This window comes from Xenopus laevis, chromosome 5L (assembly GCF_017654675.1).
Source record: "Xenopus laevis strain J_2021 chromosome 5L, Xenopus_laevis_v10.1, whole genome shotgun sequence".
NCBI lineage: Eukaryota > Metazoa > Chordata > Amphibia > Anura > Pipidae > Xenopus > Xenopus laevis.
Window position 1 is genome coordinate 31,460,778 of NC_054379.1, and position 15,870 is coordinate 31,476,647.

Consider the following 15,870-nt stretch of genomic DNA (forward strand, 5'->3'; position numbering starts at 1 on the left):
ATGTGGCACAATCCTGCACATAGAACCACTTTTTATATCTATATAGGGTCACTTTCACAGTGTCCCCTTATAAATCCTTTACTTTGCAGTTGAATATAGTACTAAGAACCCTCTGTAAATAAAACAGTAACAGGGAATGTAATATGCTTCGTTATCACAAATACGCATGCTTCCATTTGCGACCATGTTTGTGCCATTTTTGGCTGACTAAGACCTTAATGGCTTCCTCGCAAATTTTGCAACCAAACTGCTTTTGTGAAAGTTCGTAATGTATGTGATAAAATTTAGCATTCGCAAACCTTTTTTTGCGACAAAATATTTAACAGCAGGTGTTAAAGGTTCACAATTCGCAATTGAGATTCTCAATACAAAAAAGCCTAACTAAACATATTACAATGCGAAAGGCGAATTTTTATACACAAAGTTTTGCTCTTTGTGAATTTTATTACATTCCCCTTAGTAAAGTGCAGGTCGAGAATTTCTCAATCTGCACCTGACTCTAACCCAATTCCGCACCCGTCCCAGCCCGCTGCTACCTCGCTATTTATAGACCCACGCCCAACCTGCCCCGCAGAGACGTCACAAAAGGGGAGGGTGCAAGACTATAAATTTTGTAGCCGGAAGTGCTAGGTCACAGGTGTGGAGAGCCGAAGATTTTGTGCAGGAGTTGGCCCGAACTGGCACGACCATGCGGGTAATTGTCATCTTTTGAGGCTATTTTTTATTGTTCAAAAATCCAAAGATATATTCCAAATCAATTCTCTCAAAAGTTAAAAAGTCACTCTTTATTCAGCATAAATATTAAAAAGTAGGCATACAGACCAATTGATACTCCGCGGAGTATTTCATTGCAGGCTGCACACCTTGAAATAAAACAAACGACGTGGGTGCTCTGGTGAAAAAATAAATAGAGTCTGTACGTGTTACCGGCACTCTCAGGATTTGTATAGAAGGTCAGACAGTTGATAATATTAGTGAAGAAAAATAAGGTTTATAAATCCAACGTTTCGGTTCCTCACAGGAACCTTTCTCAAGGACAAACAGTGCTCAAACTTAAAATGGCAGTTTAAATTCAAAAAAGGGCGCCAAACTTGTTGTATGGCAACCCATTAGCTCCACCCCCACCATACATAGACTGTGCGCATTGACCACAGAGGCTTGACAGTTAATAACCATTTTCCACATATGTTTACCCTTTCACCACTATACAGCATTTGAATCCAGCCCTCATGTATCTAAGGGCGAGTATGGACCAGAGACAACTATGTCGTCAATACCAGGCTTGGCACAGTGTTCCCTTGTAGTGGCACATGGCTGGATATGGGGATGTCAAGTGAGTTCTATTTGCCCTCTACCGCTGTCCACATAACGGTACCCAGTAAAGTTGCTGAGATGATTGCTTCCAGATAAACCACTTTAAACAGAACCCATGCATTGAGTGCCTAGTCCTAGCCCATAAACCAGAAACCACTTACGTGTGTCCGAGACCAGTAGGGAAGCATGTTGTGACGCAGTGCAGAATCTATAAACATAAAGATAAAAACAATAATTACACCGCAAATGAACAATAGGCAAAAAGACGTATCATAGTTCAGTTTGTGACTCAATAGAAACATCCCAGGGGTAAGGACTCGTTCAGGCCCCTAGGAGACAAAGTGTTCAATCTGTGGATCCAGCGGGATTCCCTCCGTAGAAGGGCAAGGTCTCGATCACCTCCCCTGGAGAGGGGCGGCTGGTGGTCAATAGCCATACATTCGAAGGTGGGTAGCCCTTTAGTTAGAAAATGTCTAGCAACCGGTTGTGTGGAATGTCCCTCCTTTAGGGCACGGCTAATTGCTGATCTGTGGTTGCCAATACATTCCCTGAGTGCTGTGATAGTTTTCCCCACATAGTACATGCCACAGGGGCAAGTGATAATGTAAACCACATATGTGGAAGTGCAGGTTAGTCTGTGTAGGATCTTAAGTCTCTTGCCTGAATGGGGGTGTGGAAAGTTCGGTCCACTTAGGAGACAGCGACAAGTGGTGCAATCAGGGCACCTAATTTTGTATTTTTGGAAAGCCAACTGGTCGGGTTGGAGTATTGTCCCTTAAAAGTCAAATAAACTGGTATCTTTACCCTTCTTGTATTATTCTGGTCCTCAAAACCCTTGTTTCCATCCAAAACAATGTAATCATTCAATCCAGGTAAATGGGTAATGAAACCAATCAGCGCAGGTGAACTGCTGCAAGGTGCTTTTATTGACAACACAACATGTTTCGAGCTTTGTCAATAAAAGCACCTTGCAGCAGTACACCTGCGCTGATTGGTTTCATTACCCATTTACCTGGATTGAATGATGATATTGTCCCTTAAAGTCTGTTACCAAGTTCTTAACCCTTTTGGAGCGGGAGCCCCGCATAGCGACAATGATTCCTGCATGTTAATCATGGGCCAATTGGATTTTATTGTCCTTGAAAAATGTTTAGTTGCTGCTGTGTAAGTGGTGGTAAAAAATCAAGGGTGTTGGGCCCTTAAGGGCTGGTGTCCTTGTGCTTAGTAGAGAATCATGTGTGTGCTGCTTAGCCCTTTGTAATTGGGTTTCTAATAGGTGATAGTCATACCCCCTGTTGAGGAATCTCTTAAAATTCACTTGGAGCTGTGAAGTATCGAGTTCCGATCAGTGTCAGTGCCCGAGGTTTGTAGATAGAAACAGAGTATATTGCCAACACCTGGGGCTTATTCTAAGGAATAGCCCACCCACCTCTACGATGCCATTGGTTGCGTATATTGGGGCGATCTGAGCGTACTTTCGTGACTCCAGAAACCCACATCGTGTTTGGTTTTGCCTTTGAATAAATTGCTTGAGTGGGCCTACAAAAGGTTCCTGTGAGGAACCGAAACGTCGGATTAATAAACCTTATTTTTCTTCACTAATATTAACAACTGTCTGACCTTCTATGCAAATCCTGAGAGTGCCGGTACCACGTACAGTCTCTCTCTCTCTCTCTCTCTCTCTCTCTCTCTCTCTCTCTCTCTACTAAAGATTAGTGTGAATAGCTAAATAACAAGAATAATATTGAGGTTCATTTACAACTACAGAGCAGTATGCAATGTACTGCTTTTGGATGCAATTCACATGTTTTTTCCCACAATGCACATGGGTGCTGCTGCAATGTGGCGAATAGAGGGGGGGCTGGTACGCTCTTGTAACGCTACTGCTTCCAAACTAAGTGCTTGAAGGACACAGTTGCAAGTGGTTTAAATAATGGCAGACTTTGAACTTGGGCTGTAATATTCTCAAAGCTTGAAAATATGTTACCCCCAGAGGGGAAGAAAACCCAGAAACTCCTGTCGCTGGTCTAAACTGCAGCTCAATTCCAGACTGCAAAATCTCTACAATATCTTCTTTAGATAAAATCTCTGATGATCTAGCATTAAACTGACCTCATTCTAAACATTTCCCTTATACTTAGAATACTTGGCTGAAGTAGCTGGCTTCCTTGAGGCTAACATAGTTTCAATAGCCTTGGAAATCAGACCTAATTTGCCTTTCAACTGCCAGGCCATGAGTCCCAATTTTTCTGGTTCTGGATGAAACAGATGAACTTGTCTCAAAACCTGAGGTGAACAAAAAGAGTTTATCACTTGTCCACTACCATCTAAAACAACCGAGGAAACTAAAACCTCCTCTGCCTCCATGGGTGGATCTTCATTAAGGCTTAGAGAGGCTAAGCCTCCCCAAACCTCCCTGTTACATAATACAAAATAATTGTGTTCTTAAAAAATGCTTTAGGGCTTTAGCACACGGGCAGATTCGGGGAGATTTAGTCGCCTGGTGACTAATCGCCTCTTCTTCAGGGCGACAATCTCCACAAACTGCCTTCCACCTGCTAAAATGAAAAATCGCCTGCGGCAATGTACTCACGACGCTTTGACTTCCGAAGTCGCCTGAAGTTGCCTCTGGAGGAAGAAGAAGAGGTGTTTAGTCGCCAGTCAACTAAAACTCCCCGAATCTGCCAGTGTGCTAAAACCCTGAATGAGTGCTGTTTCTTGGAGGAGGCCACTTGGTTTGTATCAGGTGATTGCCTGCTTCCCTCTTAAATAATAGCCCCCTTAAACTGCAGGCAAAGTGAGGCACGCTATGCTCAGAGATCAGATACTGGGTGAAGTGTGACATCACAAGCCTCAGGTCTCATTTGAATATAGAGACATTCTTCAGTGCACTAAGCACCCACAGTTCAGTGAAGGAGAAGCTGTGGCTAAAAAGCCAGGCTACTTCAATCCATCACCCAGTAGCTGCTCAGTGCCTGTATGTGTCACTATTTTTTACAATCCACTCACTGCAGTGCCGGGATGGGAGAGAAGGGTGGCAGTAAGCAGTAGGGGCAGATGGCAGGGGTCATTGACCTGTGATAACCTGAGTTCAGACTAGGAAAAGGCAAATAAGAAAGGCAATAATTAAGAAATTGTATAATATTAAAGTAAATGAGCTGAGCAAAAGCTTTCTGGAACTCACAAAATTGTTAACTTAAAAATAAACTTCGAATTAGGATCAAAAACACCAATGGGTAAATGTAGTAGGTCTTTTTTGGTTTCAAAGTGAAAAACACTCACCAGTTTAAGGAAGGGGTCCAGGTGCACTGCCCTGAACCTTCAGATGAGGGAGCAGATAACCGTATGTAGAGATTAAGCTGGCACTTCTAGGAACCACTCTTCCAGGCAGAATTTTCAGTTAAATGGTATTTATTTATTGAAGAGCACTAGGACACAACCTAACGCGTTTCGTATCAACAGGATACTTTATCATAGGCTATGATTAAGTATACTGTTGATACGAAATGCGTTAGGTTGTGTCCTAGTGCTCTTCAATTAATTGAAAAATCTGCCTGGAAGAGTGGTTCCTAGAAGTGCCTGCTTAATCTCTACATACGGTTAAAAATAAGCTTCCCCTTATTTGTTGAGAATGGCCAAACTACACATTAACTAACCATTTCGTTGGTAGTTTATTTTTAGGTTTAGATCCCCTTTAACAACTAAGGCAGAGTTTTTCTCCGAGCATTTTTCTATAATACATTATCTTTCTTTTTTAAGTAGTTTCTAAGATATTTGCATTTTGACTGATAACATTTTGACTGTCAGTTGGCTAACCATAGAGCCAGCAACTCTAGGGCACACGCTGTATTTAGTTGGGTGCTGAGACACTTAGGGGCCGATTCACTAAATTCGAGTGAAGGATTCGAAGTAAAAAAACTTAGAATTTCGAAGTTTTTTTTGGGCTACTTCGACCATCGAATGGGCTACTTCGACCTTCGACTACAACTACAACTTCGAATCGAAGGATTCGTAGTAAAAATCGTTCGACTATTCGATCATTCGATAGTCGAAGTACTGTCTCTTTAAAAAAAACTTCGACCCCCTAGTTCGGCAGATAAAAGCTACCGAAGTCAATGTTAGCCTATGGGGAAGGTCCCCATAGGCTTGCCTAACTTTTTTTGATCGAAGGATATTCGTTCGATCGAAGGAATAATCCTTCGATCGTTCGATCGAATTTTCTGCGCTAAATCCTTCGACTTCGATATTCGAAGTCGAAGGATTTCAATTCCTAGTCGAATATCGAGGGTTAATTAACCCTCGATATTCGACCCATAGTGAATCAGCCCCTCAAAGAGAGCTTCACAGAGAACTGGTGAGCTGAAGCCTGCTATTACCACTTAATTACATAAACTACTACGGTTAGGTCCAGACGACTGTGGATCTCGGCCTATGTTTCTCTGAAGTCAAGAATCTGCTCCCTGGCTTCTTCACCGCTCCTGCTGTGCCTACAACTGGAAGCATTGCCTCCACCTGGGTGCAGGCACACATGGCGGATTTTGACGCCAAAACACAACATTTTGCATTTTGAGCAAAAAGTGCTCAGAGTAATTTTAACATTAATTGTTTTTTCCAGGTTTAGGAAGTCAGCCTATTTATGGTCACCTTCAGTCTCCCCAAACAGCCCACCTCTATTATCTTCCTCAGACTCCTGGAGATAAATGGAAATGAAAGTCCCATAGTATTACACAGTTTTTTTCATGGTAACTCAGAAACAAGCAGCGCTGTCCAACAACGAGTAATGCACTAATTACCAAATACGTTTGTCTAGTCTATGGAACCAATGGGAAAGCTAGGGACATAAAATTCCTTGGAGGGCCACATTCAACCCTTATTCCTACAGCTAAAGAGACCTAAGAGTCATGAATCCCCTGCCCTGGTTCCAGGAATGGCATCCTTGTTCTAATGTACTACAGCTGAATTTATATCTATTAGGTAAATATAAACTGACCTGAGAGTGCTATTCTTAGAGCTACAAACTTTTACACACATTTCTACTGTAGATAACAGATCTCAGTTTCTGTATAGTCATTACTTTAGTTTTCATTCCAGATTAGTGTAATGTTCAGCCTCCAGAATTTCCTGTTCTTGCATGATAACCTTAATATCTGAGAGTTCATATCCTCTTTTCCTCTCCTTTAGCTGATTTTATGTAAACAGGACATGTTATCTCTGTTATTTGATTAATATATAGTGGTCTTGTAAGCGGATTACAAACTAGCAACTCTTTGTTGCCCATCCACTGTTTTTTTATTTCATTGCCTGTGCCCTCCAACTGGCAGTTGGACTACTGATCAGTCTTATTATTTTCCTATATGTCTTAAAAGTAATTCTGAACACAGAAAACGTTTCTTTTTATCAGCATTTGTTTTTTTCCCCCTCATGTATACAATGGGTTATTATATGTAGGAAGTAATACGGCAACCCACATGGTCAAATATTCACTTCATTACAACTGCCAAAAGAACAGGACCCCATCGTATTTCATCTAGTAAATAGGATTATAGAAGAGATTCACCCATTCCTTTTATATACACATTATCATCCTCATAACTTGCAAATGAAAATTATTTTGTGACATAAAAACTGTGACTTTTATGAATAATCAAATGTATTTTTTTTAGTTGTAATATTGGTGAATGGGCAGTCATCTCAAGTCATTTTGTGCTATCAGAACGAGCCAGCACCTTACAATGGACCTACTTTCATATAAGCTATTGTTTCTACAACTCAATGTAACTGAAGGAGTTGAAGCGGCTTGAGGTAGCTGGACTTGGATTTTTACTGCTGCTATTACTACTGTTCTCATATCTACCACTAGGTGGGGAATAGGAGCATTTTTAGCAATGCAGGTGTCAGGGAGCTGTTATCTGGTTACATTCCCGCTGTTCTATTGATGGGCTGCTGGGGGGTGGGGAAGGGAGGGGGGTGATATCACTCAAACTTGCAGTACAGCAGTAAAGAGTGACTGAAGTTTATCAGAACACAAGTCACATGGCTGAGGGTACCTGGGAAATTAACATGTCAAGCCCCATGTCAGATTTCAAAATGAAATATAAAAAAATCCCTTTTTTTTGCTGGAGGAGCTCTATTGCATTTTGTAAAATACTGTGACAGAATCCCTTTAAAATTAAGTTTTTGGGTCTCATAAAAAAAGGTTAGGAAACATAGTAAAAAGATTTTAGTTACACGGGTATGGGACCTGTTATCCAGAATGCTTTGGACATGGGGTTTTCTGGATTTCTGTAATTGGATCTTCATACCTTAAAAGGAGAATTAAACCCCCCTTAAGCCAAAAGTTCCCACTGGCCCCCCTCTGCTGGCCCCCCCTCCCTGCACAGTCTTACCCCTGAATACTGACCCCACATGCAGAGTCAGCGCAGCGGAGCTCACGGGCGACATCTTCCGGCGCTTCAGTATTCTTGGGGTCTTCTTTCTTCCCTTCGGCAATTTCCGTTACTTTTGCTGCATGCGCAGTTGTCACGAACCAGAAGATTGCTCCAACTGCACATGCGCAGGGACAGATTTCTGCCTTCGCAGCACCGAGGCCGATTTGCGATGCAGGGTCCTAGCGCCTGGCAATAGCGTGCCACCGGGTCCTAGCGCCCGCAAACGTTTCGTGAAACCCCCTGTACCCCCTCAGGTGCGTGTGTGTGCATGCAGGTGGCTGGGCAGCATGCCGTCCCTACAGTCTTGCCTAGGCCTGGGCCTTTGTGGCTTGCCACAAATCCGGGTCTGCGCATGCGCCAATACCGCGATCACTTTACTAAGAATACCGAAAATGGAGCCTTTGAGCTCCACTGCGCTGACTCTGCATGTGGGGTCATTATTTCCCGAGGGGACACAATTCAGGGGTAAGACTGTGCAGGGGGAGGCAGGGAGGGGGGCCAGCGGAGGGGGCATTGGGGACTTTTGGCTAAAGGGGGGTTTAGTTCTCCTTTAAGTCTACTAGAAAATCATGTAAACATTAAATAAACCCAGCAGACTGGCGTTGCTTCCAATAAAGATGAATTATATCTTAGTTTGGATCAAGTACAATGTTCTCTTTTATTTTTACAGAGTAAAAAGGAAATCATTTTAAAAAATTTGGATAAAACTAAGTCTATGGAGACAGCCTTTCTGTAATTAAGAACTTTCTAGATAGCGTGTTTCCGGATAATGGATCCCATACCTGTACTGACAAACTAAGTAAATACTCAAATAAGGATTTGAGAATTTGTTTTCCACAGCACTGGGCACCTCCCAAGAGAGGAAAAAATCGAACTTAAGGCTGCAGTGCGACCTCCTGCTCCATAATGTAAATCACTGACAAGCTTTCCTCAGCAAATATTAAATGAGGTCACAGCTGCTGCAGAAGAACCTCAGTAGAACTGAAAAAAGAAACTTAGAAAATGAAACTGGTTTTATTTAGTGAAATAACACACCACGTTGATATTTCTTAATTAAAACAATGGCCAAAAAGTATGTTTAGCACAAGCCATATTAATTGAATTTGTGTTGTAAAAGGAGGTATACTGCCCCTTTATATTTGCCACATAATATTTCCATTATACCAATACAATACAAATAAAACATCAAGGTTTTGTGGTCATTTAATGGAATGTCATAAACTATTACTAACATGGTAAGGGACTGGTTTGGTCAGAGGAGAGAGTCAGATTATTCTGCCAGCGGCAATTAAAATAGGTCTAAGTAATACATGGGAAGGTCGGGTGGCACCAGGTTTTAGTAGGTAAAAAAGGAAGTTTTAGGGACAGGTATGCACAACATGCCACGAGGCCCTAATAAATGAGCAATTTCAACATACAGTACGGTATATTGGTAAAACAGGACAACCAGAAGTAAAACAGGACAACTAGTAGTCTAAGTTTTCTTAATAATAATTTCTTTAATAATAAAACAGTACTTTGTACTTGATCCAAACTAAGATATAATTAATTAGAAGCAAAACCAGTATATTGGGTTTATTTAATCTTTACATGATTTTTTAGTAGACTTAAATGTATGAAGATCCAAATTATGGAAAGATCCATTATCCCAAAAACCCCAGGTCCCGAGCATTCAGGATAACAGGTCCCATACCTGTATTACCAGCCAAGTGTTTTTGGCTTGGGCACATTGAGAGGATGAATGAGGACCACATTCCAAAGAAGTTCCTCTATACCTGGTTGGATTGTTGTCAATCAAATGGATGGCCAGAAGCAGGGCCGGACTGGGGGGCCCGGGGCCCACCAGGACTCCTGTCCAGGGCCCCCCTCCGGACCCCCTACTGTGATGCAAAAGTAGCGACACAAATTGTTTTTTGTTGTAGGGCCAGGAGATCAGGAGAGGGGGTCTGGCTGGGGCCCACCGGGTTTTTTCCAGGTGTCCCACCGGGCCAGTCCGACCCTGGCCAGAAGAAGTGGCGGGGTGATGCTGAGGTAGACTTGTGGAAGCTCAAGTGTAGAACTGGAGGCCACTGGGGCCTGGGCATTGTCACCAGACGACTGGTCATCTGGGGTAGTCGATGAGACCAAAGTAGTGCCAGGAAATAAAGGTTTGAGTATTGTCAAAACACATGGACATGACATAGCATTTATATTGGTAGGAACTTCAAATTTACATTTTCCAACTAAAGTTGGTTACGGATAAATGCACAGCCTGGGAAATTCTACCTGTCTGGCCAGCCGAAAAAATCCAATTAATAAAAATGATCATAGCCCTTAAAAATCCTCTTTGCCCTCTGGCAGGCACCGTAGTGGATAGACGACACATTTTTTAGACAACTAGAAGCTATTTTCAGGAAATTCATTTGGGGCACAAGCAGTCCCATGTTATCAATGACTACTCTAATGAGACCGCAGAGTAAAGGTGGACTGGCTCTCCCAAATATGCAGACATACTATATGGCTGCCCTGCTGGCTCAGATCCACACAATGTACAAAAACTGTACACTGTTTATATATGATGCAGGTCTACCCAAAGCTGTGCATTATCTATGATCATTGCAGTTACCCTTAAGTTGTACATAGTTTACTCTACGTGTATCATATGTATACCTAAAACTTCAATATTCATTTCTTTTTAGGTTCTGCAGTTACAAACTCCTTACGCAGGTATGTTCAGTTTTTCCAGTCACTATGTAAATAATGAGCCATAAATATTATTTTAATTACTGCATATGTATATATGGAAGTGGGAGTGAAGAAATATTAATTAGATAGACGTACCATTTAAATGCAGAATGATGGCTTTTTAATTTGGGCAATTGGTATACTGTATATTTAGTTGTTTGTTTTTTTTGTCACAACCTAATTTTAAATAAAAGAGTCAGTAACATTGTATTATTAGCTTTTATAAATCATCAGTGCATAAGGCAAATTACCTCTTATAAGAAAACTGATATGAATATCCCAAGGCGAGTAGATCACCTGCTCTTAGAAGTAGAACTATGAGTCTCCATGTGCATCAGATTTATTATTTTTTCATGCATAATTGAAATATTTCTTTCTATTTCCTCTCAGCTATAGGGAAACTACCCAGTTATTAAAAACAGACATAAGCTCAGTGCCCTTTTGCATCTCAGAGTTGGGCCTGTGAGAAAAGCAGAAAAGTAGAAACTATAAAAGGAAATACTATAAATAAATGGACATGACATTGCCAGGGAGAATAATGAAAGATAAAGGTAATGGTAATACCACGCTGGCTGTAAATAGATCTTATGATGTTGCTTATTGTAAAAAATGGTTTATTTGAATTTTGCTTCCTTGCTTAGCTTCCTTCGAAAAAATATAGTATGATTGAACCACTTCCACTGCAAAAATGTGATAGGAACATGGACATTGAGCTGGACTAATGAACTGAACTTTGGACTTTAAACAATGTTTTTGGACTATGTGTGTCAAGCCTCACTTTGGATTTACACTGGACCCTGGAGAATTATGGGTATTGGGGTGGAACTCCTATATGCTTAAAATGTCATGGTAGCACAAATGTTTGTATCCTGATGAAGGGAGGGTTAACCCCCCCGGGAGGGTTAACCTCCCCCCCCCAAAAAGTTGATGCACAGGTGGTCACAAAAAAAGGGGTAAGCTCCCCACCTGTAACATATACTGTACGGTGTCTGTGCAACTCTCTTGAATTTCCATCCACGTGACATTTTGACTGACATTTAAACTCATTTGGCATTTTACAGTTCTCTGTAGTTCAGAGTTAAAAATAAAGCCAATGCAAATAAAACAAGACAGGCCATTGGTGCTACTGTAAGTTGTGACTGAGGGCCAGTAGACGTCTCTACTTTTAGCCCAAAGACAAACACAACAACGGAAGCAAGACAGGATTTACATACCTCCCGACATTTTAAAGAGGGACAAAAATATCAGCCGTGGGTAGTGAGGTAGGAATTCTTTGACCATTCCCACTTTGTGGCCACACCTCCTAAATACAATGTCCATTTTACAAAATTTGGCAGGTTATAGAGAGTTTGTACATATTTCTAGGGATTTTAGGTACACGTTTTATGTTATTACAGTTCTGCTAATGAAGGTGAATTATCCTTTAAGCTCCCTGCTTATCTTATCTTATCAAGAGTAACTGTATTTTTACTTATCTTAAATAGTTACAATTGCGTCTAAGTGCAGGGGCTAAGTATTCTGGAATCTGCCAAAAGTTTCTTATTTATTTAAGTTTCAGAAACATTGCATCTTTTTTCTGGCATCAATGCAGGAGATCAAAGGGAAACGTGGGACAGAACTGAGCTGTCAAAATCAGGACTGTCCTACATAAAACAACAGTGGTGAGGTATGGTAAAGCACAATATTTATTTTTTCAATTTAGATCACATAGCTTATATAAGAGATCATGCAGATGGTTAAGCCAAATTAAAATCAGCACACTATCATACTTAAGTAGATATCTGTAACCACACAAATCCTATTCCTAAATTATATTATGTGGAAATCATTTGCCATGACCATTCTTTCCAAAATCGTATCCTTTCCCTTTGTCTACTATGTGCTTTCCCAGAGTTCCCTATTAGAGGATGGCTTTGTACTTCTTATAGCTCACTCACAGATAATGATATCTAGCTTCCTTTAACCAAGGAAGCAACATCGCCAACAGTGGCGTAACTAGATATTACTGGGCCCCACAGCAAATTATTTTTCAGGCCCCCAAAATGTTTAGAGGTTGACTGGTTTCTCCAATATTTATTGAAATTGTATATGAATTAGGGCCTCGTGGGACCCCTATACCTCCTGGGCCCCCTGCAGCCGCAGGGTCTGCTTCCTCTATAGTTACGCCCCTGATCGCCAAACGAGCGGATCTTTCCCGATATGCCATGAACGAGAATGGCTATATTGGGGGTAATCTGATTGTTCGGTCATATGGCCGAACGATCCGATTACGATGTGCCATGGGCTCCGATGGGATCGGTCGGGTCAAAATCAAACCTGCCCGATCGACCAAACGACCGATCTCTGCCGGACGAAAGATGTCGCCACACGCCACATACGATCCGAAAATCGTACGAATCCTCGATTCGTACGATAGGATCTGTGTGTCTATGGCCACCTTTAAAACAACACTCAATATGAAAATGCCAAGTCTCACTGAGATTGATTCAGATACATTAAGTAGGAGAAATAACAGCCTGCCAGAAAGTAGTTTCATCCTAAAGTGCAGGCACAAGTCACATGACTGGGGGCAGCTGAGAAATTGACAAAATGTCTAGCCCCATGTCAGATTTCAAAATTGAATCTAAAAAAATCTGTTTGCTCTTTTGAGAAATGGATTTCAGTGCAGAATTCTGCTGGAGTAGCACTATTAACTGATGCGTTTTGAAAAAAACATGTTTTCCGATGACAGTATCCCTTTAAGTTACTAGATTTCAGTTCATTGAAGGATCAATATCTCAAGACAGGTGCCAAAAAGATAGCAGACTAAGCATTAAATTGAACCTGTGGCAACGAATTAGATCTTTGCTTTCATTCATTATCAACACTAAAAGACAACTGCACTATTGCCATTTAGGCACCAATGTTGGTAAATTAGCCACACAGTCTGCTTCCCATTGCAGGCCGCATAGGCAGTAATCACCTGAAACTATACAAATGTGTTTTTGGGTAATTATTGGCTGTGATAACTATAAATTATAAATGCCCCCCATTCATACCAGTGGGAAGAGGGCATGTATAGACATTGGTTTGAGAAGGAACACCACAGAATTACTAATGGAAATAAGAAGTACTTTAAAGGGATGGTTCACCTTTAAGTTAACTTTTAGAATGGTCAATTATAAGCAACTTTTAAAGTGGTCGTTTATAATTGTTTTTTAGTATTTGCCTTTTTCTTCTGACTCTTTCCAGATTTCCAATGAAAAATGTAAAAATGTAAAAAAAACTGTTTTGTAAAGCTACACATTTATTGTTATTGCTACTTTTATTACTCATCTTTCTATTCAGGCTGTCCCCTATGCATATTCCAGTCTCTTATTCAAATCAATGCATGGTTGCTAGGGTAATTTAGACCCTAGCAACCCGATTCCTGAAATTGCAAACTGGAGAGCTTGTGAATAAAAAGCAAAATAACTCAAAAACCACAAATAATACAAAAGGAAACCCAATTGCAAATAGTCTCAGAATATCACTCTCTACATCATACTAAGGGGCCGATTCATCAAGCTCGAGTGAAGGATTCGAAGTAAAAAAACTTCGAATTTCTAAGTGTTTTTTGGGCTACTTCGACCATCGAATGGGCTACTTCGACCTTCGACTTCGAATAGAAGGATTCAAACTAAAAATCGTTCGACTATTCGACCATTCGATAGTCGAAGTACTGCCTCTTTAAAAAAAACTTCGACCCCCTACTTCGGCAGCTAAAAGCTACCGAAGTCAATGTTAGCCTATGGGGAAGGTCCCCATAGGCTTGCCTAAGTTTTTTTGATCGAAGGATATTCCTTCGATCGTTGGATTAAAATCCTTCGAATCGTTCGATTCGAAGGATTTAATCGTTCGATTCGAAGGATTTAATCGTTCGATCGAAGGAATAATCCTTCGATCGTTCGATCGTAGCATTTGCGCTAAATCCATCGACTTCGATATTCGAAGTCGAAGGATTTTAGTTCCTAGTCGAATATCGAGGGTTAATTAACCCTCGATATTCCGACCCTTGATGAATCGGCCCCTAAGAGTTAACTCAAAGGTGAACAACCCCTTTAAACAACCCTTGACCCTCAATTGGCAGCAACAATTACCTACTGCTTAATGGAATATGGGGAAAGGCCTCAAAATCTCCATGGGTGAAAAGATGAAAAGTTTTTTAAAAACCAACTGGAAAATTTAAAAATGTCCATAAAAGTAGTGGAATTAAGCCAGCAATTTGAACCAAGTGTCAAATATCTGCAGATAAACAGACAAGACAAATGAAGTTCATTTTATTCTTTACAGGTCAGATTTGCTAGAAGTTTGGAAAACATGTCAACTTTGCTTCCTGTGGAACAGATTAAATTGTATGTGCCTGTATCAGAGGATTTGTATCTAAACTGTGGGAGTACTTGTTTTCTTTGGACATATTCCATCATGCTATACACATGTCCATGAAGCTGAAACATGATGCAAGTCTCGCCCTATCACGACAGTTGAAGGACACAGAGGATTCTGCTAACAGGTGAAACTCAGCTGCTGTAGTAACGCCAAGCATTTCAGAGACAAAGGTCCTTGATCTTTTTCTCCAGTGACCGGACAAAAGGGGACTGTCACCAATGGGACATATTTAAAAGGAGGCTAAAGTTTTTCCATGTGATGCTTTGGTTAAAGCTAAAACATTCATGTTTGGTTTTATTCACCTTTATTTGCCCTTAATAGATATTTTTTTTTTAAAAGCTTTTATTTGTTTTGTAATTTTAACAAAGATAAAATTAGAGCAAAAAATAGAGAAGAAGAAAGAGAAAAGGAGTCTCAAGGGTCACTAGGAGTGGGTATTATTGCAAAATACATCTTTCCATAGAAACACATTGACATCAGAGTCGGACTGGACCACCGGGATACCAGGAAAACTCCCAGTGGGCCCAGGTGTCAGTGAGCCCTTTTGCTTCTAAATATGTGGCCAATTTCATGGTCATTCCTTATTTCTTTATGGGAAAAAATGCTTAATAATGGAAGAATAGACTAAGTAAATATAAAAGACTAGGTGATTAAAGAGGATGAGTGAGGAGAGGAGGAATAATAGTTTGGAAAGTGGGCCCATGGTCTAAGGTTTTCTGGTGGGCCCCTGGCATCCCAGTCCGACACTGATTGACATTACACTATTGTGTCTGAGCCGACAGCCAAGTGCCCCAGATTGCCCTTAATAGATATTAGATAAACTAAGTACCATTAGAAGATATTATTAAGATCAGCTTTGGGTTTATTGCCTTGGGTTTTATCTTCCTTGTCCTCTAAAAGAAATTGTGGAGCTAACATGGACCTGTAAGAGAACCATGAGGATCACACTTTCAAGGCCACAGGCTACTTTTGGTTTTCTGTGCACACCATACAGCAT

General features: G+C 40.9%; 1 long non-coding RNA gene across 1 annotated transcript; it reads left to right on the plus strand.

Moving 5' to 3' along the window:
- The first annotated feature begins 10,272 nt into the window (after positions 1-10,272).
- Positions 10,273-15,409, plus strand: LOC108716310. Its single transcript, XR_005961132.1, has 3 exons — positions 10,273-10,448; positions 10,857-11,017; positions 14,778-15,409. It is a non-coding gene; the product is annotated as an uncharacterized LOC108716310 (long non-coding RNA).
- Positions 15,410-15,870: the final 461 nt, after the last annotated feature.